The 22634-nt window shown below is 38.1% G+C and overlaps 1 long non-coding RNA gene across 2 annotated transcripts in view; it reads right to left on the minus strand.

The window, feature by feature from the left end:
* Positions 1-11851, minus strand: part of LOC131509913 (uncharacterized) — a 42191-nt gene extending 30340 nt beyond the window's left edge. For both annotated transcript variants that reach the window (XR_009260824.1, XR_009260796.1), the window contains exons 1-2: positions 11558-11851; positions 7059-7177 (exon numbers count right to left, since the gene is read on the minus strand). This is a non-coding gene — a long non-coding RNA (uncharacterized LOC131509913). The remainder of the gene's footprint in view (positions 1-7058; positions 7178-11557) is intronic.
* Between the last annotated feature and the right edge of the window lie 10783 nt (positions 11852-22634).

The raw sequence follows: 22634 nt of genomic DNA on the forward strand, positions 1-22634 counted from the left end.
GTTTCACTCTTATGTGGATCCTGAGAAACGTAACAGAAACCCATGGGGGAGGGGAAGGGGAAAAAAAAAAAAAAAGAGGTTAGAGTGGGAGAGAGCCAAAGCATAAGAGACTGTTAAAAACTGAGAACAAACTGAGGGTTGATGGGGGGTGGGAGGGAGGGCAGGGTGGGTGATGGGTATTGAGGAGGGCACCTTTTGGGATGAGCACTGGGTGTTGTATGGAAACCAATTTGACAGTAAATTTCATATATTAAAAAATAAAAAAAAATAAAAAAAAAAGAAATCAGTAATAAGAGGACAAGCAAATTTTTTGTTTGTTTTACTAGGCCAAGGTTCGGACACGTCACAAGAAAGAAAATGTGAATGGTGAATATGAACTTGAAAAAGTATTTAACATTATTAGTTATTAGAGAAACGCAAATTGAAACCACAATGTAATACCACTTCACTGTGGCATCAACAAGTGTCAAGGATGTGGAGTAACTGGAACTCTCATATTGTTCAGGGAAGTATGTACATAATAAAGCATCCACTTTAGAAAACAGTTTGGGAATTTCCCATAAAGTTAAACATGCAACTGTTTCTACTGACCCAGAAATTCCATCTCTAAGTATTTACCCAAGAGAAATAAAAATATATTTCTACAAAAAAGACTTGAACAAGAATATTTATAGCAACTTTACTAATAAATGGGCAAAGAGGTTTACTAACAATAGCAAAATGACCAGTATCGGGACAGTAGGTGAACAAATTATGGTATATTCATATCATGGAATATTCCTTAGCTACATAAAGGTAGCAAACTATTGACACGTGGAACAATATGGATGAACCTCAAAAAACATGTTGAGCAGACGAGTGAGAAACAAATCAGAACACACTATAAGATTTTGTATATATGAAGGTCTAGTTCATTGTGATAGAAATGAGAATCATATGCAGGCTGGAACAACTGGAAGTGTATAGGAGAGAATTTTCTAGGGTAATGGGAACGTTCCATATCTTCATTGCAGTGTTGGTTACATGGGTGCACACATTTGCCAAACTGATGGAATCATAAGCTCAACTCTGAGCATTTCCTTCCTATAATTTTTGCCTCAAATAGATAGGTTTAAATCTATCCTTGACAATTTATTAACTTTGTGTACTTGGCAACATTATTTGTCTCTCTGTGCAGCAATGTCTTTAATGGATTGTTACAGCATTTAGAGAGAGAAATGGATGTTAAATGTTTAATTATTTGGGGCATGTTATAGGCACTAAGAAGGTGCATCATCTCATTAATGCAGCCAAATCTCTAACTGGTCAAATATTTGCCAGACTCAAATAGTAATCTTAACTTTCTTACATTACCCTTTTATTATTTCCACTTTGTATTTGCTTCCGGGCATCTTCTAGCTGGGAACCTAAGAAGTTCATCATTGATAATTAAGGCAGCCCTTGCCGACTAGTACTACCAAGTACTAATGTCGTCTTGATATAGATGCTTTGCTTCTTTCAGCTTTAGTTTTCTCATATTGTTTCTTATGTTTAGCTGTACACTAGAATCGCCTGGTGGATTTTAAAATCACACTGATGGTGGTTCCCACTCCAAGAGATGCTCATCTAATTGATCTAGTATGGGGCCCAGGCGTTAATAATTTTTTTGACAGTTGTTCACGGATTTGAGTATGGTGTCAGAATTGAAAACCACTGAATCTGGTGGTTTCCAGCTCAAATGGGAGTCTACAAGCTGGAAACCTTCAAGTGTTTTGTTAGTCCACATTTTGTCGTCATTAATGCTGTTGTTGAATTACAATATGCTTAGGGTGCAGAATTTCCAACTGGGGATGCCAACACTATGCTTTCTATGGCCTCATAACCAGCCTGTTTTACATATTTACCTCATCCGCCTGGGCCTTTAAAATATGCTTTTTTAATTTATGGTCTGATTTGTAGTCTTTGATTCTAAATATATATAGCATCTACTTATAAGGAAAGCATTTTTATTTTTCTACTATAACCATTGTTATTTTTATTGTCTCTTTTATGCATGGAAGCCAGATCTTACTCATTTGGAAAGACAGAACTCTGATACTGAATTTTGAATACAATTCTCCTTCATTTCTCAGTTGCAGCAAGTTGGCTAGAAAATTGCCCCACACAGCTCTTGTGTCTACTGCTGTATCAGCAAAGCAAGGTAAAGAAAATCTGACCTAACACCTTCTGAAAATGCAGGGAGATTTATTTTTTTTAAACTGGAAATTGCAGAACAGATGAAAAAATACGTTTATTCTTTTCTTCCCATGTATAATAAGGTATTCAACTGGGGTAGGGGCGATGAGGTCACTAACTGCATTACAAATAGTTTGATCAGGTTTGCTGATTCTTGCAAGGATAATGGCTTAGTAGAATTCATAAAGAGAGAAAAGAATCGGATATTGGGATTGCTTCTGAAGCCCCTTCAGTTCAAATGAGCTGGCTAATGCTACCCACCAGTGATAAATGATTTGCTATTGTCCAAATTTTCTTGAATGGCTGCCAGTATAATCTATAGCTCAGAAGTCCCTACGGATGGGGCATTTTTTTTGCTCTTATGTGGGCAAAATAAAAGAATAAATTCTATGATGATTGAAGTAAGTGACCTCTCACCCCAGACATCTTGGTCCATTCAGCAATGTGACATGCTTCCACGCTACTTAATTTTGATTAAAATTCTGAGGCTTTTTACAGAAAAACCCTCACTCTTCTTTCTAACCCAAGTTACTTCCTGTGCTTAGCAAATAAAGCATAAAGTATATGAAATCTTTCACACCAGTGTCTGGTAAAGATGAAAAGATATCTGAGAATGTATATGACTCTGAGTTGGTTAAATGCACGATTTTTAAAAGTCCCTTCCAGCCATTTGTGGAGAGATTTATAACTGTGTTTCTCTTGAATAGCTCTGATGTGAGTGGTGATCACTACTTCACGGGTATCGTTTTCATTTTTGGACAGGTTTTGGAACTTCTACTTACCAGTCTTACTCAGTTCCCTAAAAGGCATAAAAAAGGCCAAACGCTCTTCAGTATGATACACCTTTTAAATATTAATTAAAAAAATAACTAATCAAGGTCTTTTTATTAGAGTAAATATCCTCTGTTTCTTCAGGCATCACAACATGCCATGATTTTCTGCCCCATCATCATCCTGGTCACCCTAAATAGATGAGCTCTAGTTTCTCAAAAGACCTTGTGAAGTATTTTTATGGAATCTAGGACTCTCTTCAGTGTGTCACTTGGAAACCAAAAGCGGAGTGAGATTTTCACCTACTTGTTTCTGGACATTATTGTTTATTGCCCCCTTAAATCTTTCTTGAGGGAGGGTAGGGGAAAGATATAAATGGCTGTTGTTCTATTAAACACAGCCTTGGATTGCATTAACTTTTTTTTTTTTTTTTTTTTTTTTTTTTTTGGCAGCCTCTTTTTTCCTGTTCAGTGAACTCAATCTCTGTGGCTGGTTAATTCTGTCACTTGAGAGTGTGATTCAAAAGAAGCCAGGCTGAGTGCCAAGCTGTGCCACAGTCACAGCCCACAGCCTTCTTCCTTGCCAGTCATCAGCCCATAGACTCTTGCTTATAAGATAGAGACATGTTTGTTCACCCCACCCCCAAATGGCAAACGTGACAGCATAGAAAAAAATAAGTTGGCTTTAGAAGTTTGGGGTAATAGTTCTGGATCTGCTCAGAATGGTGAGGTAACCTTGAATAAGTTTTCTAACAGAGCTTCCAAAGTTGTTATAAAGACTAAATCGACCAAGTATTCTTACCGATTCTTATTAAGGTTAAATGTTAAGCATGATCTTCTTTTAGGAAGGTGAGCATGTTTATTAAATTTTTGGACTAGTAGAACTGCCAAACCTTTTGAGGGTTGTTTAAATGTTAGAATTTCACCTACCCTTTACATTTCTTCTCCAGTGAACTTTTGTGAATATGGAAAGTCGCTTTCTTTAATTGTCATATGACTTTTGGATGTGCGTTTAAATCCCCACTGTATTGATAAGCACACAGAGGAACTTTATTGTTGATTGAATCGTTTTTTAATGTTTTACTTTTAGTGTTTATTTACTTTTGAGAGAGAGAGAGTCTGAGTGGGGGACGGGGAGAGAATGAGGGGGGCAGAGGATCTGAAGCAGGCTCTGCACTGACAGCAGAGAACTCAATGTGGGGCTCGAACTCACAAACCATGAGATCATGACCTGAGCCGAAATCAGACACTTAAGAGACTGAGCCATCCAGGCACCCCTGAATTCTATTATTTTTAATAATAGATGTGGGGATGGGTGGAGTTTAGATAATAAAGATTGTAGTCATGAAATCATATTCTAAACTAGAGACTAGTGATCTAAGATCTTAGGCTATTAGGCTGTTCTAGCCATCCAGGATTATGCTAAGAGGTCCTTGTCGTATTCACACCCATAATAATATTGCTAAACTAGTGATACTGTCTGTGATTCCTTCACTTTCCACTGGCCATTTTGGGCAAGGTCACACATATGGTTAGTGGTTGCTCATCCTCTGCAACCCAGATCAGTGTTGCAAATACTCATTATGCATACTCTACTCACCTTTCTACCCATTGCACACTTCACAGCACTTTCTTTACAAGCCCAGATGCAGTCAGAAGTACTCTATATGGCATTACAGACAGTTACTACTAGTTGATGGTCAGCATGGGAATGAAATGTCCTTATTTTAGTATAATATTCTAGAACTAGATCACCTAGGTTCACATTCAAGCTCTGCCCCTTTTTCAGGGGCATACACAAAATGGAGATAATAGTACCTACACTACAGAAACATTGTAAGGTTTTAATAAGATAATGTGGAGAATTTTGAAATAGTGTCTGCACATAGTTGCTTCTTTTTTTTTTTTACTTTCTTTTTTTTTAATTAATTAATTAATTAATTTATTTATTTATTTTTTAATATATGAAATTTACTGTCAAATTGGTTTCCATACAACACCCAGTGCTCATCCCAAAAGGTGCCCTCCTCAATACCCATCACCCACCCTGCCCTCCCTCCCACCCCCCATCAACCCTCAGTTTGTTCTCAGTTTTTAACAGTCTCTTATGCTTTGGCTCTCTCCCACTCTAACCTTTTTTTTTTTTTTCCCTTCCCCTCCCCCATGGGTTTCTGTTACGTTTCTCAGGATCCACATAAGAGTGAAACCATATGGTATCTGTCTTTCTCTGTATGGCTTATTTCACTTAGCATCACACTCTCCAGTTCCATCCACGTTGCTACAAAAGGCCATATTTCATTCTTTCTCATTGCCACGTAGTATTCCATTGTGTATATAAACCACAATTTCTTTATCCATTCATCAGTTGATGGACATTTAGGCTCTTTCCATAATTTGGCGATTGTTGAGAGTGCTGCTATAAACATTGGGGTACAAGTGCCCCTATGCATCAGTACTCCTGTATCCCTTGGATAAATTCCTAGCAGTGCTATTGCATAGTTGCTTCTTAATAAATGGTGGCTCTCAAGTGAACTTAGTTGCCCTTTCCTTTATGCAGTACCATTTCGCACATACAACTAAAAGCTTATTTAACAACTCAAAGCTACATGTGGGCATTTGGAGCGATATATTTGATAATTACAGATGTTCAAGTGTGTGTTTGTATATTTGTGTCTCAGTTGATTCCTGTGTGCATTTGGGTAGATGGATCAACAAGTATAGTGACTTATGTTTTTATAACTTTCTATTTTAGTTAGCATTTGAGTAGGACCATTTGGTAAATATGCCACTTAAATATTCTTTCCAAAATGATCACCAATCAATTGGCTAATGAGAGCACTCAGCCATTAACCTGACTTTCTTCTATCTTTAATTCTATCGACAGTAATATAGAAAAAATTATCAACTGCTTTAAGGAAGCAGGAGTCAGTCATGCTGACCTCTCTATTAGCATTTATAGTTAGGTCTTCCTGTTTTCCTGATTGAGTCTTGGTCAGACAGCCTCTGTCCCTATGTCTGTCTTTAAAGTATTTGTGTGCTTCATTTCTGCATTTGTTTCAGACAGCTTTGCTAAAATGCTGTTGATACCCTTGTGTATGAAACAAAGTCTGCAAGGTGGGGGGAGTGTTTGTGTGTATGTGTGTGTGACTTGTGGGAATATTTTTATGTGTGTGCGTGGACACATGCATTGTACATATTGAGGAATATGAGGAGATTGTGTATATATATACATATATATACATACATATATATGTATGTGTATGTATATATATATGTATATATATGTATATATATATGTATGTATATATATGTATATATATATGTATGTATATATGTGTATATATATATGTATGTATATATGTATATATATGGGGTGTCTGTGGGTGGAGGAAGTACATGACCATGTGTGTCCATGTCTGCAGGTTTGCATATATGCACCATTGAGAGTGTAAAGAACAACCACTCTTCATGTTATACATCTTTGAAACTCTGCCTGAATGTTCTCTTTTGTTTCCTTTCTCCCTTTACGTCCCCTTTCTCTAGTCTCTGTCCCTTTTCCTTCATCTCAAATTTTACCCTCTCAGATGGCACCACCCGTCAGTAATCTGTACCTTACCATCTTGCTCTTTGCAGTGAGAGCCTCCTTGTATTTTTACCTGTCAAGAGCATCATGTGATGGATCTTGTTTCTGTGGTTCTAAGTAAGATGGCTCATGTTTACACAGGGTTTATGTGACTTCAAGCTTTCTTGGGTAAACAATGCTTGAAACCCTGAATTTCAACTCTTCTCTGTGGCTCAGTGACAAAATATTCCCTCCCTGCCAGGTTGAGTTAGGCAGGGCAGATATTTTAATTATGCCTCCTTTAATGGTAAGGAATTTGATGTTTTTTTTCACTAAGTCATTTCTATAGAGGATTGGAAAGGAAGGTCCAGATCAGACATATGTGGAAGGGTCTATGAATAAAGACTTCAAAAATATTATTTCACACCCCAGCCCTGTCCTAACCCCAGACATTGTTGAGTCTTGACCCACTACAGGCCTTAGTGAAGATCTGTTATTTGCTTGACTGTTACCTTAAGGCTTGAGTGAGATGTGTGTTCTTTTCTTTTGTAGTGGCATTTCGTCGAGAATTCTGCTCTGGGTAATGGATTCTTCCTTGCTTCATACTTAGTACCCATGCTGACAAGCTGCCCTGGCAAAATTTATAGTAATATTAATAATCATGGCAGGTCATGAACAAAATCTGTCAGTATTTCTAAATATTCATGCTTTCTGTACCCCTTATGTTGTGTTTACAATTCTAATAATTAAGCATCTCAGAGCTCAGAGAAATAGCAACTGAGTTTATTAATGATAACTATTAATATGAATTTATAGAAGGTACCATTTACATAATGCAAATAAATGAATTAATTGTAAATCTAGAGAAGGAGAGGGTTTTGACTTGAGAGTGAACTTTAAGCCCACAAGATTCAAATGAGGAAACTTTTTCTTCTTTTCTGGCAGTGACATTGACCTACCAGGTATCTGTGGAAGGAGGACTACAACTTGGGAAGTTAGAATATATAGGCTTAACTATGATTGCTTTGCATCTGACTTACAGGGTCATTCATGTTTAAAGCTAGTGCCTGACCGAAGTAAAGCCCTTTTCATTCCACATTTTTTCCCTTGTACATAGTATCATTTAAGATATAACTACATCAGGGGAGAGAAGTTGGATTTTACTTTTGAGGGAACACGGGTACACAAGTGAATGGACACCTTTGAAAATGTCTCCACTCACAAACAGTTCCTCTGCAATGGGGATGAATCTGTCTTCTATTGAGTCAGAGGAATAGATCCCAGGCATGATATCTAAAATTGATGAATACTCTTTTTATGCTTTTGAGCCTGGGAAAGCCACCTGACACTAGCTAAGCCGATCAGATACTAGGCTGGGAATAAGACATGGAAAAGAGAATAAGAATTGAGAATTAGTCTTTCCTTGTGGCTACTGACACCGTGAAAACCTGGATTATTCTGTCTTTCATCAGAAAACTAGAGGTGGGGGGGAAGAATAAAGATGGACAGAGAAGAGAGAGAAGCAAATTCACAGAAACAAAAAACAGTAATTAAAGAAGAAACGAGGTCCCTTCCTAGATTTACGGTGCTTCTGAGACCCTGCTGTGTTCCTGCCCTTGGCTTCCATGAAATGCCTGTGGATCCTTGAGATAAACCAATTGTGTTCTTGCTTTTGCTTAAAGTAGCTTTAATTATTACTATTAATAGATTTGTAGTTAAGACAAAGAGTTTGCCTAAGTCAGAGAACTGGAGAGTAGCCCAGAGTGAGAGAGAACTCCAGTTTTGTAACAACTTCTCTGCCATTTTTCCTATGGCTCTGCAGCGGTTGCATGTATTTTCAATCCTCATCCTCCATTCAGGACCCATCCAGCCCTGTCATGAGGGTGGAGCCTACTTGAGAGTTTGCAGATCTCAGAGTTTGGATCGAGAGCATTCTGCTTTGCTTCTAGCATGTACAGATGTACTCTATCAGAATGCTCCTTGATTCATTAAAATTCTACAAGAAGGAAATGCAGCCAGCTGCCATTCTCCTTGCTCATCATCTTTCCTGGTGTCAGTCGCACCTCATTGCATTTGGCAATGCTTTTGACGAGAGTGACATTAGCCAGAGCACAAATCGGGTAGCATCTGCTGAGGAGTGGGGAAAAAAAAAATCACAAACACATTTATAAAAGGGAAAACAAAATCAGGGTGACATCCAGGTTGTCTTTTTTATAGTCTCTGTTTCTGGGTTTGTGTTTAGGATAGATGGCTCCATTTTTCGGGTGTTGCAGTTTCAAAGGCTGTCTCTAATCTTAATCTCAGAGGGAGCTCATAACACTGAATAGATTAACAGAGGTTATAACTAGATTAAACACGTGATCTAATTTGTGTAGGATGATCTCAATTTATAGTTGTTGTTGTAGAAGGACCCCTTTCCCCCTCAAACATACCCTGATTTGGGTGATAAATTATTTGATCACCCTGGTTAGTCGTCTCTATTTGATAAATCAATGATATTACAGAGCACCTACTATGCATGATTAAAGGTGGTGTGAATGTGTATGTAAGTGTAGATGTAAGTATTTCATGGTCTCTGCCCTTAATGAACTTCCTTACACTTTAGGGTTACAATAATGGCAAAATAAAACTGTAACTCCAGGATATGGCATCTTCTTAAAGGTGGAACCAGAGAGTGCAAGCCAACTGGTTCTTAGTTTACTGTTCCTGTAGGAGGCATTATATACATTGGTCAAGGACGGAGAGTCTAGAGACAGACAACTTGGATTCATATTTCAACTCTGCCATTTACTAGCTGTATGAGTGTAAGGAGATTAATTCATCCTTCCACACCTCTAGTTTCTCAACCATGCAGGTGGATGATAACCAGCATCTTCTGTCTTGTTAGGGTGTTGAGGATTGTGTTATGTGTGGAAGGTGGTTAACATACTAGTGGAAACTAGGACTTCAAAAATAAGAGCTAAGGCCTGATCTGTAGCAACGGGTCCTCACTGGGTTGAAAATCTTTGCAGTCAGCTCTTGTCTCTTTCATTCAAACTCTGTGAGGTATTAGTAGGGCTAATCATACGATCTCAGTATTTTATCCAGCCCCAAATCCCTACAACTCAATGGTGGTTTGTGGGTAGGTAAACAACATTCCTCAGAATCATTCATCACATTTCTTCTCGACATTTTCAAATAGAGTTGTGACAGCAAGGCAAACTGTGTGCCGTGGGCTTATGAGAACAGATGGTGTCAGAAAAATCTAGCATGTGATGGAAAAACATGGTGCATTTCTATCCAGCATAGGGAGGAGCAGGAACAGGGTGTACTGAATAATTCCTCCTTCCAGGTGGTGGAGGTGGGAAGAGAAGGGAGATAGTAGGGTACCAACAGCAAATCCCTTCATGGAAAAGGTCTAGCTTGCTGCTTCTCTAGAATTCCTCCCTGGTCCTAGAAGAGTACAAAGTCTTGTTAAATGCTATTTGAACACATTTCTTGGAAATGTATTAGGAACTCTTTCTTTGTGTTGATTGAAAAGTTTGGGGCATCTTGGGCCTTGAAAGAATGTGGACCCCTCAAAAAATAACTCAATATAAAGCCAAATATTTACTTATTTAAATCACTATTATTTTTTTATCATTTAATGACTAACATTTATTGAGCCCTATATGCTAGGTCCAAGCAAAAAGTCTTACATGATGTATCTTATTAAATATCTACCTACCACTGCACTGACATAAAGTGCTATAATTCCCATTTTGCTTATAATAAAACTGGTTCAAAGATGCCCAAAGGTCACACAGCCATTAGGAAGAGAAGCCTTTTACCTAGGTCATTCTGAGTCCAAATTTTATACTTTTGATTAGCATGCTGTATGTGCTATAATAAACTTGTCTTAAAAATAATGGATTATAGAACTAGGTAAGCAAAACATCTGATGATCATTGTGTTCAAAGATGGAATACTAATGAATGTGAGAAGGAGAATTAAGATACTGAGGGTAAGAAGGGAAATTCTGATTTGGTTGAATCTTTATGTTTTCTATCTGAATTTCTATCTGAATGGGTCTGGACTTACAGTTGGGTGTCTGGTCTTATTTCAAAGGAAAGATCTTTTATTTTTCCACTGGAAAACATTGCAAAATTTTAGCAATACTAAAACATGAGAAGAATCTTCCTGAATTTGAACCTAAGGTCTAACTGGATGATATGAGGTAGGAATTGGAACACAGTATCTTTCTGCTATAATGGGTAACATACTGGTTTCTTATTTTTTCTTTAGTCTTTAGTTCTATAAATATTTAAGACTTCTATATGCAAGGCTCTGTGAGGCATATAAAAGACACAAAGCCAAGGAAAATAGACACAATTGCTATGATCAAGTTGATTATCTTGCTTTTTCCTAGGAAACAAAAAAGGTTATGAAATCCTGCCATAGTCAATAGTGGAGTGTATTTAATTGCATTTTGCCAATCTATATTTAAAATTTAGTTGCTTGCATATCTTTCTACATGCATTCACATGCCATCTGAGAATAACACTATGGAGACATCAGTAATATAGTGTTTAATGGCTGATTGCCTTGATTCAGAAAGATAAGAGGGTCACAGCTTTGCTGAATACTGCATAATAAGTTGTTACATTTCTCCAAGCTTATTTAGCAATTTAGAAAGTGACCTTCTGCCCTCCTTTTGCAACAAGCAAGCTATACATATAAAGTCATTTTACATATGAAGATGCATCTGTCCCAGAGCTGAACAAGTACCTGGAGCCAGAGGACTCTAAAGAACCGGTTTTAAAGAATAATCTTTGTCTCCTTATTTCTACCATTGGGTGAGTCACCTCATTGTTCAGTTAGGTGAAAATACCATTCCATGTTCTGCCTACCTTGATGGTTGCTCAATGTTAGGATCCAGTGAAAAGGATTTAAAAGTGTTCTATGAATTCAAGTGCTTCTAGTTAAATGGAGTTTACATCTGAGACACTTAGTTGATAGGCATGAAATAATTTCTAACTGTGTGGTTACGTACCTTGCAATATCAGATAATTTCTTTGTCGGTTTTATGGGCCAAGAAGATGGTGATATGAATGGTTCTCTGAATTCAGATTCCACTGTGACAAAATGCCTTCTATAATACAATTTTGGTGAGCCATCAAGTAGAAATGCATGCATAGTCATCTATCAATGTATGAAATAGTCCGTGCAGTAAACTAAGTTGGCCCTCAAACTTGTATTTGCCTTCCCGTTTAGGAGAGATGTCCATAGCTCCTGGTACCATGTCCCTAAATCTGCCTCCATATTACAGAGTGTGTTCAGTAGGGAGTTGTTCCCTTGTCAACAATGAGCATTAGCACAGCAGTTGGACTAGAAGGAAAAGCCTTTGTCTATTACGAAGCCTGCAGAGCTTGGTTGCTAGGCAACCCAGTCTGGAGGCAGCAACCAGTGTGCACCATGAGAGAATCCAGGGAGGTGGGCCTGGAAAAAAGGGGGAAGCAATTCTTTTCTTGGAGAGGCAGGAAAGGAAAAAGCACTGCCTACTACCCAGGTAAAGATGTAGTGCATACACTGAATTACGTTGTGCATTTTAGCATCAAAGGACTAGGTGCCAACACTTACTGGAAACGATATTGTCGTCTGGGAAACTGTATGGCCTTGAGTAGTCACTTTCTTCAGCCTCAGATTTTCTGGCAAAAGCAGGAAGCCAAGGAGCCAGATATAGCTAATTTCTCCCTATCCTTACCACTACAGTTACCACACATACACTTACTTCCTTAAATCAGAGAAACATGATTCTTATCTTTTATGTACTGCATTTGCATGAGAGGATGGGAGGAAAATGATATATTACTAAAAATCCTGGAGTAAATGGTGTTTGGGTTTCCTTAAGCTTAAGGTTCTAAATAAAATGACTGTTTCCCACTCTTAAACATAACTAAATATTTACACAGGGCAGAATATGCCAGAATACAGATATGGGGGAAGTTATCTTTCATATAGCCAAGCTCTTAGAGCTCCTCTATCCCAAAATACATTCCTCACTAGGCTGCCAGCAGATTTGAAATATGTAAGATGAGATACTTTTGGGGGAGTTAAGGCATGAACTATTCCTGAGCCACTTGGGAGATGTGACATATCAAGTAAAATCCACAAATTCTCAGTTTAAGCATGACAGTAAATTTGGGCTCAAAGAAATGAGGCACCTCCCAGTGAAGGGGTATCCAGGGTTGGGAAATGGACCGAGGTTGGCACATACAAGCCCATGAGGGTTGAGGCATCACAGAGAAGAGGCAGTAGGATTTAAGATTTGTAGATAGGCATATAGAGATTTGAAGCCAGACTGCTTTACTTATTTTAGTTGTTAACAGATTACCTACATTTTTTGAGGCACAGTTTATTCATCAGTACATGGGAACTATAATAGTATTGACTTCTAAGAGATGCTGTGAATTTTAAATGAAAGAATTCATGAAAACCACTTAGAGGTCCTGACATACTGTAAACAGTGAATAGAGGCTGGTAAGTTTGTCCACGTAGTTATGGGGATCAGTGTCACAGAGCAAACCTGGATAATACCATGGTTAAAAAAAAAAAACACCAAAAACACCACCACAGCTTGGGGACAGGATGTTGGCATGGAAAAGTGCTATAGCAGGAGTTGGGAGACCAGGCTTCTGTGGGGATCTAAGTCACTACCAAGCAATTAGAGTCGATATGTACAATCATGGCTGCCCAGAGGTTGCACAAAGTGGGTAGTTATATGGCCAAGAGTACCTTCCCAAGCACCATACAGCTCTACTCCAGACTATTCAGGAAAAACAGTTCCAAATCCAGATGCTTCCAGTCCAAAATCACTTTTTTTGTAACACTTTCAGTACTTAAAGAGCTTTTTGTATTCTTGGATCTGGGATTCCTAATCTGAGTGGTTTGCTTTCTAGAAGACTTGGTTTGCAGATTCTTTCTTATTGTTTAGGCCTTGTTCTAACCTTTTCTTCTCTGGACTACCTTTCCTCACCAATAACAGGAAAGATTGGCTTAGATGATCTTTGAATATGCTTGTCTTTTTTTTTTTTTTTAACTTGTATTCACTTTTTTTTTAAGAGACAGAGAGAGCGCGAGTGGGAGAGGGGCAGAGAGAGAGGAAGACACAGACTCTGAAGCAGGCTCCAGGCTCTGAGCTGTTAGCACAGAGCCCGTCACAGGCTCGAACCCATGAACCATGAGATCATGACCCAAGCCGAAGTCAGACGCTTAACTGCCTGAGTCACCCAGGACCCCTGTCTAGCTTGTCTTTTATACATTTTCCCCAAACTTTTCTCAGGTTTTGCAGCTTTTTATTTATTCATTCATTAAACACATTTTACTGAGCTGGCAGGCTCTGTCATAGGCACTGAAGGTGCATATGATGGTAAATGATCAGGAAAAATTTTTGTTTTTATGGAACTTACAATGGCAGGAGATGGACTATAATCAAGGGGACAGGAATGTCTGATTATATCAAGTGGTGATAAATGTTATGAAGTACACTAAAATGAAGAACTGGTTTCAGTTCTCAAGTGCAGTGTAAAAACTACTGAAAATGCACTGCCTTAGAGCAACAATGATTTGTTTATTCTCATGAATCAGTAGGTTGACTGGACTCAACCAAGTTACTCTCCTCCTCCACACGCTACAAAGTTACTTGTGCAACCACAGTCAGCTGGGAGGTCATTTGGGGCTCGAACATCCAAGATGACCTCTCATTCTCCGGGTTCTCTTTACCTTGTCATTATATTGCATTCCTCCCCAAGCTGCTTATTAGAATAATATTACTAGGTGGATATTAAATGCACAAACCCCAGTGTGCAAGTGTCCCCAAGCATACATGATTGTCCTGTTTTTCAATGTCCCATTGACCAAATCAACAGATGGGCAAGCCCAGAGTCAGTGTGGGAGGGAATTACACAAGTGCATGAAAACAGGCCAGTGTTTATTGTAGTCACCAAAGATAGGGGAAGATGACTACTTTATATTGGAAAACAGGGGAAACCTCTCAGAAGCTATGCTATTTGAACTGAGATAGAAAAACTGTAAGATCAGAGAGAAGAGGGGAGGTACAAAGGTGTTGAGGTAAGAAAAACTTGAAGTTTTTGAGGATCTGAGATTTAGCCCTATACAGCTGGTATTTTGTGAGTAAGAAGAGTGGTTAGAAGACCAAACCAGTGAGGTTGGGCAGAAGCAGATCATAAGGCCTTGTAGGCAATAGGAATTTGGATTTCATTCTACATGCAGTGAGAATTCATTAATATGTTTAAGAAAGAAAGTCAACTGATCTAATTTACATTTACAAGAGGTCAGACCTTTCTGTAAAAAAAAGGCATGTTAAGAAAATTGGTCTAGTCTTTTCAATAAGCCAGAAACATAAGAAAGGGACTATGCTATATTAAAAGTAGGATTAAAGTATGATCCTGAAATAGAAAAAAAAAACACCTGTAAAAAACATTTCAGGATCATTAGAGAAATTTTTTAAATTACTGAAATATAGAGGTGATATTATCAACGAGAAACAAGTTAAAAATAGTATACACTATGTTCTTACTTTGGTTAAAAAACAACACATGCAGGGGTGCCTGGGTGGCTCAGTCAGTTGAGCATCAACTGTTGATTTGGGCTCAGGTCATGATCTCATGGTCGGTGAGTTCGAGCCCCACATGGGGCTATCAGTGTGGAGCCTGCTTGGGATTCTCTCTCTCTCTAAATAAATAAACTTAAAAATAACCCCACATGTATACATACATGCATAGAAAAAGATCCATAGACACATATACTAAGATGTTAACTTTGATGGTGATCCTTGAATGTAAGATTATGATGTTTTTATTTGCCTAAAAATAATGGAAGACAAAGAGACAAAAGTGAAAACTGAGAATCCAGGTAGGAAACTGTTGCACATGAGAGATAATGGTCACTTTTGAAGGCCGGTTGCACTGGAGTTGATAAGAAGTTGATACATTGGAGATATAATTTGGGGGCAGTGGGGTTAGGACTTACTGATGAATTGACTGTTCTAGAGGAGGTAAAAAGTAAAAAATGACTCAGGTTTGGCTTGAGAAATGGATAGAAGTGATGATGTTTTCAAAGAGGAGGGAAAAACAGGTCTGGTTTGAGTGCCTTTCTTAGAGGAAGGTTAACAGGTGACTAGGGACCCTGTGATAGGTCATCTGTAAGGAGAGGTGCCATTCTGAATTCCTATTCTACTTGGATGAGTTCCATTCAGTCCCCAGTGTTCTGTTCAGACCAAACTTTGTTAAGAATAGGCTGAAAGTATGAGGACATGTCTTAAAAAGTCACTGAGATGCTCTGTGGAATAATGGTTGACTTCGTAAGCCTTTACATTTTAGAGAGTGCCGACACTTGAGATTGTCCAGTGAAATGCAACGCAACTACTTGCCACAGATAACAATTAGACTATTAAAAAGCAGAGGAGTAAAAATTACTGTATCGCAAAAGTGAAATCAGACATTTTGGAGGAAAATTGTCAAAACAAATAATCATTGGTCATAAGAAGGTTTTTAAGCCTGCAATCAATTACCTGAAATCCTCAATTAATCTAAACTCATCTGTGTGATCACAATTTTATGGAAATAATTTACAACTTTTCAGGATTGCCTAGAAGACTTCACTCTCCATGCTGAAGCTAAATAAAGCAATGTGGCTTTTTGTTAATTGTAGAAAGAAAATGTTAGGTTAGTTGTGAAGGAAAATTTCCTAAATAGTAAGTCAGGTCTAGAATAGATGACTCTTTGAAAGCATTTTTACCCATTGAGACTATTTCCTAATTTATGATTTTATGGCCAAGCACTTAAAGCAAAATGATCAGATTCTTGAAAGGCAATTCCATCCAGTGTATTTTTTTTTTAACCTGGCCCATAACCAATCTAACCAGATGCATCACAGCTGAATCAATCCAGATGGTTTTTTGAAACAGCCAAACTGAACATTTCAGACGTGCCACAAATTTGGATACTGCATACTTCAGACCCTTCACTAAATAGGAAATCTGAGAGGCCAATTACAGAAACTCGGAGACCACAAGAATTAAAAGGGTAGGGGTAAAATGTCAAGTGATGAACAGGTGTGGGTTTTAAGAGAAAAAAAAATTAGCCTTCAGTTGAATTCAGGACTTTCACATAGTTCCTTCATTAATGTTCATCCAGTTTTTAAATTCATATTAGAAGAATTTACATTTTCTGAACAATAAAATCTCTCAGGATACATATTTTCAGTGTTTTTATTTAAGAAGCAATTTCCCAATGCAAAGAAGAAAATGTAGAACATGCTTGATTGTCTTAACAGCCTATAAGAAATATTTGGGTATATAGCCAAAAGGCTTGTTTTCTTTAGCAGAGCTACACTATTAAAGCTAAATTATAACTGTTCTAATCATTTGCTGTGAAAAAAATACCCACATAAAATAATAATTTCCCTAACTATCTCACTTAGAATATGGCCTACCAGACTTGGTTAGGTTTTTTTCTATCGTTATAAAACATAGGCTTGTAGACAGCTGTGAAGCTAGAATTCATGGTATTACATGTCTTTTCTGGCTTTCAGATCAGCTCATATGGCCTACTGATAATACAATCTTGGTGGCTTTGAAAAATTGCCCAATAAGTGAGTATCAACTCCCTAAGAAATGAGGTAAATAAAATAGATGGACAGTAGCTGTTTGTAGCTGGTTTCCATGATGAGTGGAGGGCCAAGAAATAGGCAGAATGGGGGCGCCTGGGTGGCGCAGTCGGTTAAGCGTCCGACTTCAGCCAGGTCACGATCTCGCGGTCCGTGAGTTCGAGCCCCGCGTCAGGCTCTGGGCTGACGGCTCAGAGCCTGGAGCCTGTTTCCGATTCTGTGTCTCCCTCTCTCTCTGCCCCTCCCCCGTTCATGCTATGTCTCTCTCTGTCCCAAAAATAAATAAAAAACGTTGAAAAAAAAAATTAAAAAAAAAAAAAAAAGAAATAGGCAGAATGGATTAGAGGTTGTAAACAATCCATAAGTACCTTTAGATTCTGGGTAAAGAAGCCAAAGATGGGCCATAGCCACTCTGTTTGTTCTCTTCTTGTGGGTAGAAGTTCTGCTGTAAGAATAAAAGCAATGCCAGAGACAAAATTACTCATGTCACAACAACTTTCTTGACTAAATCAGACAGCACTAGGCTCATATTCTGACTTTATCGATTACTCTTTGATTTTTGCACCTGGTACTTCATGTCTCTAGGTTTCCTTTGTCTCATCTGTAAAAGGATTGGTTATGAGGATTAAATAAGATACTGCTATCTAAAGTATTTGTCCAGTGTTTGATATCTAAGAAGTCTCACTGTTAGCTATTTTTAATACAGCCAATGGAAATGAAGACAGTGGATGAAACAAAAATAAGGGAAAAATAAAATAAACCCTGATTTTTCAATTATATCTACCATGTTCTAAGAATGCAATCTTTCACGTATGGTAGGGAATCAAATTGTATTGAAAGTCACTTACTACTAGCAAGGGTGTGGCTCTCTGAACATTTACAGCTGTGGTTCTTCTGAGTAGTTCTTGATATTTTACACTGGGCCAAATTTGATGACGAACAGTTTCCTTAAAGTTTTTGAGGCCTACAGAGATAAGATGACTAAATCCTACTGTGGATTCACCTTTGCTCCCCAACTTTCTGGTTTTGTTTAATCACTTTTGGTTTTGGTTGAGGACCACCAACTTGTAGCCAGGAGTGCAGAGAGGGTGCAACTATAATCTGCCCTGGAGCAGAATTCAAACCTGTCCACTAGAGCTGTTCTTATTTAACCTGTAACTGCCATAACTCTCTTTTGTATTTTTCTCTGCATGTCTGGAATCTGTCTTCATCTTACATGAACTTGGACACATGTTTCTTTACCTTTGCTATGTTTCTTTATCTGTAACTCTGTTCTTTGTAATCGTCCTCTAATATGCCAATCAAGTTTTAACAAATCAAACATCTTGAAACAGTGGTGCAGCTATTAGAAGGCAATGTTGGACATGCTATAGCTCTAACAGCACATGCACTCGTGTAACATCTGTTGTACTTATGGGTGATCCGAGGTCCAATGGTCACGTGGTAGAGGGGAAAGGAATTATTACTGAAGCTCTGATGTTCTGATTACAAGTATGGTAGTCTTTCTATGCTGCCTGAATGTTTTGACGGAGGAGTTCGGATACAAAGAATGATATGAGTGCGATGGGGCTAATCAGGAAAAGTATCTGGGTGGAAATGAGTCTCAAAGGCCATGATAGATAAGGGGCACCAGGAGGGCATTTGAAACCAGACCAAGCCACACATATCCTAGTTTGAGGATGAAAACTCACACCGTGCATTTTGGGGAGGAAAATCCTAAGTCTCTTATTTGAAATTCTTTTTATCCTTATGATGGTAATGTTTTTTTCTAGCACAGAATACTTCCATGCTCAGTAGGTGGTCAGGTTGCAGTGCCTAATTTAATCTTTCACTGAATATATTCCCATAAAACAGTATCTCTGTTGACATTTATTAAATGCCTGGTTGACACTAAACATCAAAGAGTTGGGGAAAAAACATTAGGTGCCACAGATTCATTTAGCAATCAAAGATCACTGCTGGGTAAATAATGACCAGAGTAGATTTATTTTCAGGATGAATGGCCAGTTGCTATTTGAATTGCAATTCCTGAATTTGTCCTCTGATCAGCCTGCCAGAACACTCCAGAGATACTTGTTTGAAGCCTTTCAGAGGATGGCTTTTAAATTCTTATTACTGCTTAATGATCAGTCCTTTTGGATGCCCAAATTCATTCTCCTTTTTCATATCTTTCCTCCTCTACTATGCATTTGGCTTTTCTTGTTCTCCTAGTTGGTGTAGCATCTATTACTTGATAAATCCTGGATGCTCAAAATAATTATAGAAAAGGGATGTGTTGATGGTAGCATCCTGTCCCAACTTTCCTCCCCATCTCAACGGCATCATTCCAAGAGCTAGGATAATGGCCCCTGCTCTGGAATATCAGGCAAGATATTGTAAAACTATTCTCTTTGCTCCCCTGCTCTTTTCCTCTGAGTTGAATGTGTGGCTGGGGGATTCATTTTCTCAAATCTCTACTCGCTCAACCCATGCTGTAGTCCTTCTGCTTTAGTAATTTTCAGAAGGTTGAATCAATTGGTGACATAAGTGAACTTCATTGTATTCCATCTTGATCATAAAGAATGATTAATATTTAGTAGAAGTACAAACAGAAATGCCTGTAAAAGAGGCGTGTAGCAAAAATAAAAAGCATTTGGGACTGGTAGAGCCCCTGGTGAACAGCGACTGCATACCCTGCCTAAAATCATTCTTATTCCCTATCATTATCTATTTTTTTTTCTTTTTGAAGGAATTCTCTTTCAGAGCACACTTAAAACAGCCTGGTCTTGGGCCTCTGAGAAGTCTCATATTTATGTGCATGTTTTGATCCCCCAGGACAACTCCCAGAGAGACAATAATGATTAGTTCTTGTATATAAATAAGAGAATTCAGCTCAGGGACTTACTGGAGACCAGAGAAGAATTGGGGCACAGACCCAGACCTTTTATCTACAATCCAAAGCTCTTTTTTTATGAATATAATTTATTGGCAAATTGGCTTACATACAACATCCAGTGCTCATCCCAACAAGTGCCCTCCTCAATGCCCATCACCCATTTTCCCTCTCCACAACCCACCATCCACCTTAGTTCTTAGTATTTAAGAGTCTCTTATGGTTTGCCTCCCTCCCTCTCTGCTTGTAACTGTTTTTTCCCCTTCCCTTCCCCCATGGTCTTCCGTTAAGTTTCTCAAGATCCACATATGACTGAAAACATAATATCTGTCATCCTCTGAATGACTTATTTCACTTAGCATAATACTTTCCAGTTCTATGCACGTTGCTGCAAATGGTGTGATTTCATTCTTTCTCATTGCCAAGTAGTATTCATTGAATATATAAACTATATCTTTATCCAGTCATTAGTTGATGGACATTTAGGCTCTTTCCATAATTTGGCTATTGTTGAAAGTGCTGCTATAAACATTGGGGGTACACGTGTCCCTATGCATCAGCATTCCTGTATCCCTTGGGTAAATTCTTAGTATTACTATTGCTGGGTCATAGAGTAGCTCTAATATTAATTGTTTGAGGTACCTCCACACCGTTTTCCAGTTTGCATTCCCACCAACAGTGTAAAAGGGTTCCCATTTCTCCACATCTTCACCAGCATCTGTAGTTCCCTGATTTGTTCATTTTAGCCACTCTGGTGTGAGGTGGTTTCTCAGTGTGGCTTTGATTTGTATTTCTCTGATGAAGAGTGACATTGAACATCTTTTCATGTGTTGGTTGGCCATCTGGATGTCTCCTTTGGAGAACTGTCTATTCATGTCTGCTCATTTCTTCACTGGATCATTTGTTTTTCAGGTGTGGAGTTTGGTGAGTTCTTTATAGATTTTGGATACTAACTCTTTACTCGATATGTCATTTGCAAATATCTTTTCCCATTCCCATTTTACTTTGTTGATTGTTTCCTTTGCCGTGCAGAAGCTTTTTATCTTGATGAGGTCCTAATAGTTCATTTCTGCTTTTAATTCCCTTGCCTTTGGTGATGTGTTGAGCAAGAAATTGCTGCGGCTGAGGTCAAAGAGGTTGTTGCCTGCTTTCTCCTCTAGGATTTTGATGGTTTCCCGTCTAAGATTTAGGTCTTTCATCCATTTTGAGTTTATTTTTCTGTATGGTATAAGGAAGTGGTCTAGTTTCATTCTTCTGCATGTTGCTGTTCAGTTTTCCCAGCACCATTTGCTAAAGAGACTGTCTTTTTTCCATTGGATGTTTTTTCCTATTTTGTGAAAGATTAGTTGGCCATACATTTGTGGGTCCAATTCTGGGGTCTCTATTCTATTCTATGTGTCTATTTTTGTGCCAATACCATACTGTCTTGATGATTACAGCTTTGTAGTATAAGCTAAAGTCTGGGGTTGTGATGCCTCCTGCTTTGGTTTCCTTCCTCAATATTATTTTGGCTATTCAGGGTCTTTTGTGGTTCCATATAAATTTTAGAAGAATGCCAGTGCAATTTTGATTGGGACTGCATTGAATGTGTAGATTGCTTTGGGTAGTATTGACATTTTGACAATATTTATTCTTCCAATCCATGAGCATGGAATGTTTTTCCATTTCTTTATATCTTCTTCAATTTCCTTCATGAGCTTTCTATAGTATTCAGCATACAGGTATTTTACATCTTTTGTTAGGTTTATTCTAAGGTATTTTATCATTCTTGGTGCAATTGTAAATGGGATCAGTTTATTTCTATTTCTGTTCCTTCACTATTTGTGTATAAAAATGCAACCGATTTCTGTACATTGATTTTTGTACCCTGCGACTTTGCTGAATTCATGTATCAGTTCTAGCAGTCTTTTGGTGGAGTCTTTCGGGTTTTCCATGTAGAGTATCATGCCATCTGCAAAAAGTGAAAGTTTTACTTCTTTGCCAATTTTGATGCATTTTGTTTCATTTTGTTGTCTGATTGCTGATGCTAGAACTTCCAACTCTATGTTAAACAACAGTGGTGAGAGTGGACATCCCAGTCGTGTTTGTGATCTTAGGGGGAAATCTTTCAGTTTTTCACCATTGAGGATGATATTAGCTGTGGGATTTTCATATATGGCTTTTATGATGTTCAAGTATGTTCCTTCTATCCTGACTTCTCGAGGGTTTTTATTAAGAAAGGATGTTGTATTTTGTCAAATGCTTTTTCTGCATCTATTGACAGGATCATATGGTTCTTATCCATTATTTTATTAATATGATGTATCACATTGATTGATTTGCAAATATTGAACCAGCCCTGCAGCCCAGGAATGAATCCTAATTCTTTTTATTTGCTGTTGAATTCGATTTGCTAGTATCTTGTTGAAATTTTTTTGCATCCATGTTCATCAGGGATATTGGCCTGTAGTTCTCCTTTTTTGTGGGGGTCTCTGTCTGGTTTAGGATTCAAGGTAATGCTGGCTTCATAGAGTGAGTCTGGAAGTTTTCCTTTCATTTATGTTTTTTGGAACAGCTTGAGAAGGATCTG

Source organism: Neofelis nebulosa, chromosome 1 (genome assembly GCF_028018385.1).
Source record: "Neofelis nebulosa isolate mNeoNeb1 chromosome 1, mNeoNeb1.pri, whole genome shotgun sequence".
Classification (NCBI taxonomy): Eukaryota; Metazoa; Chordata; class Mammalia; order Carnivora; family Felidae; genus Neofelis; species Neofelis nebulosa.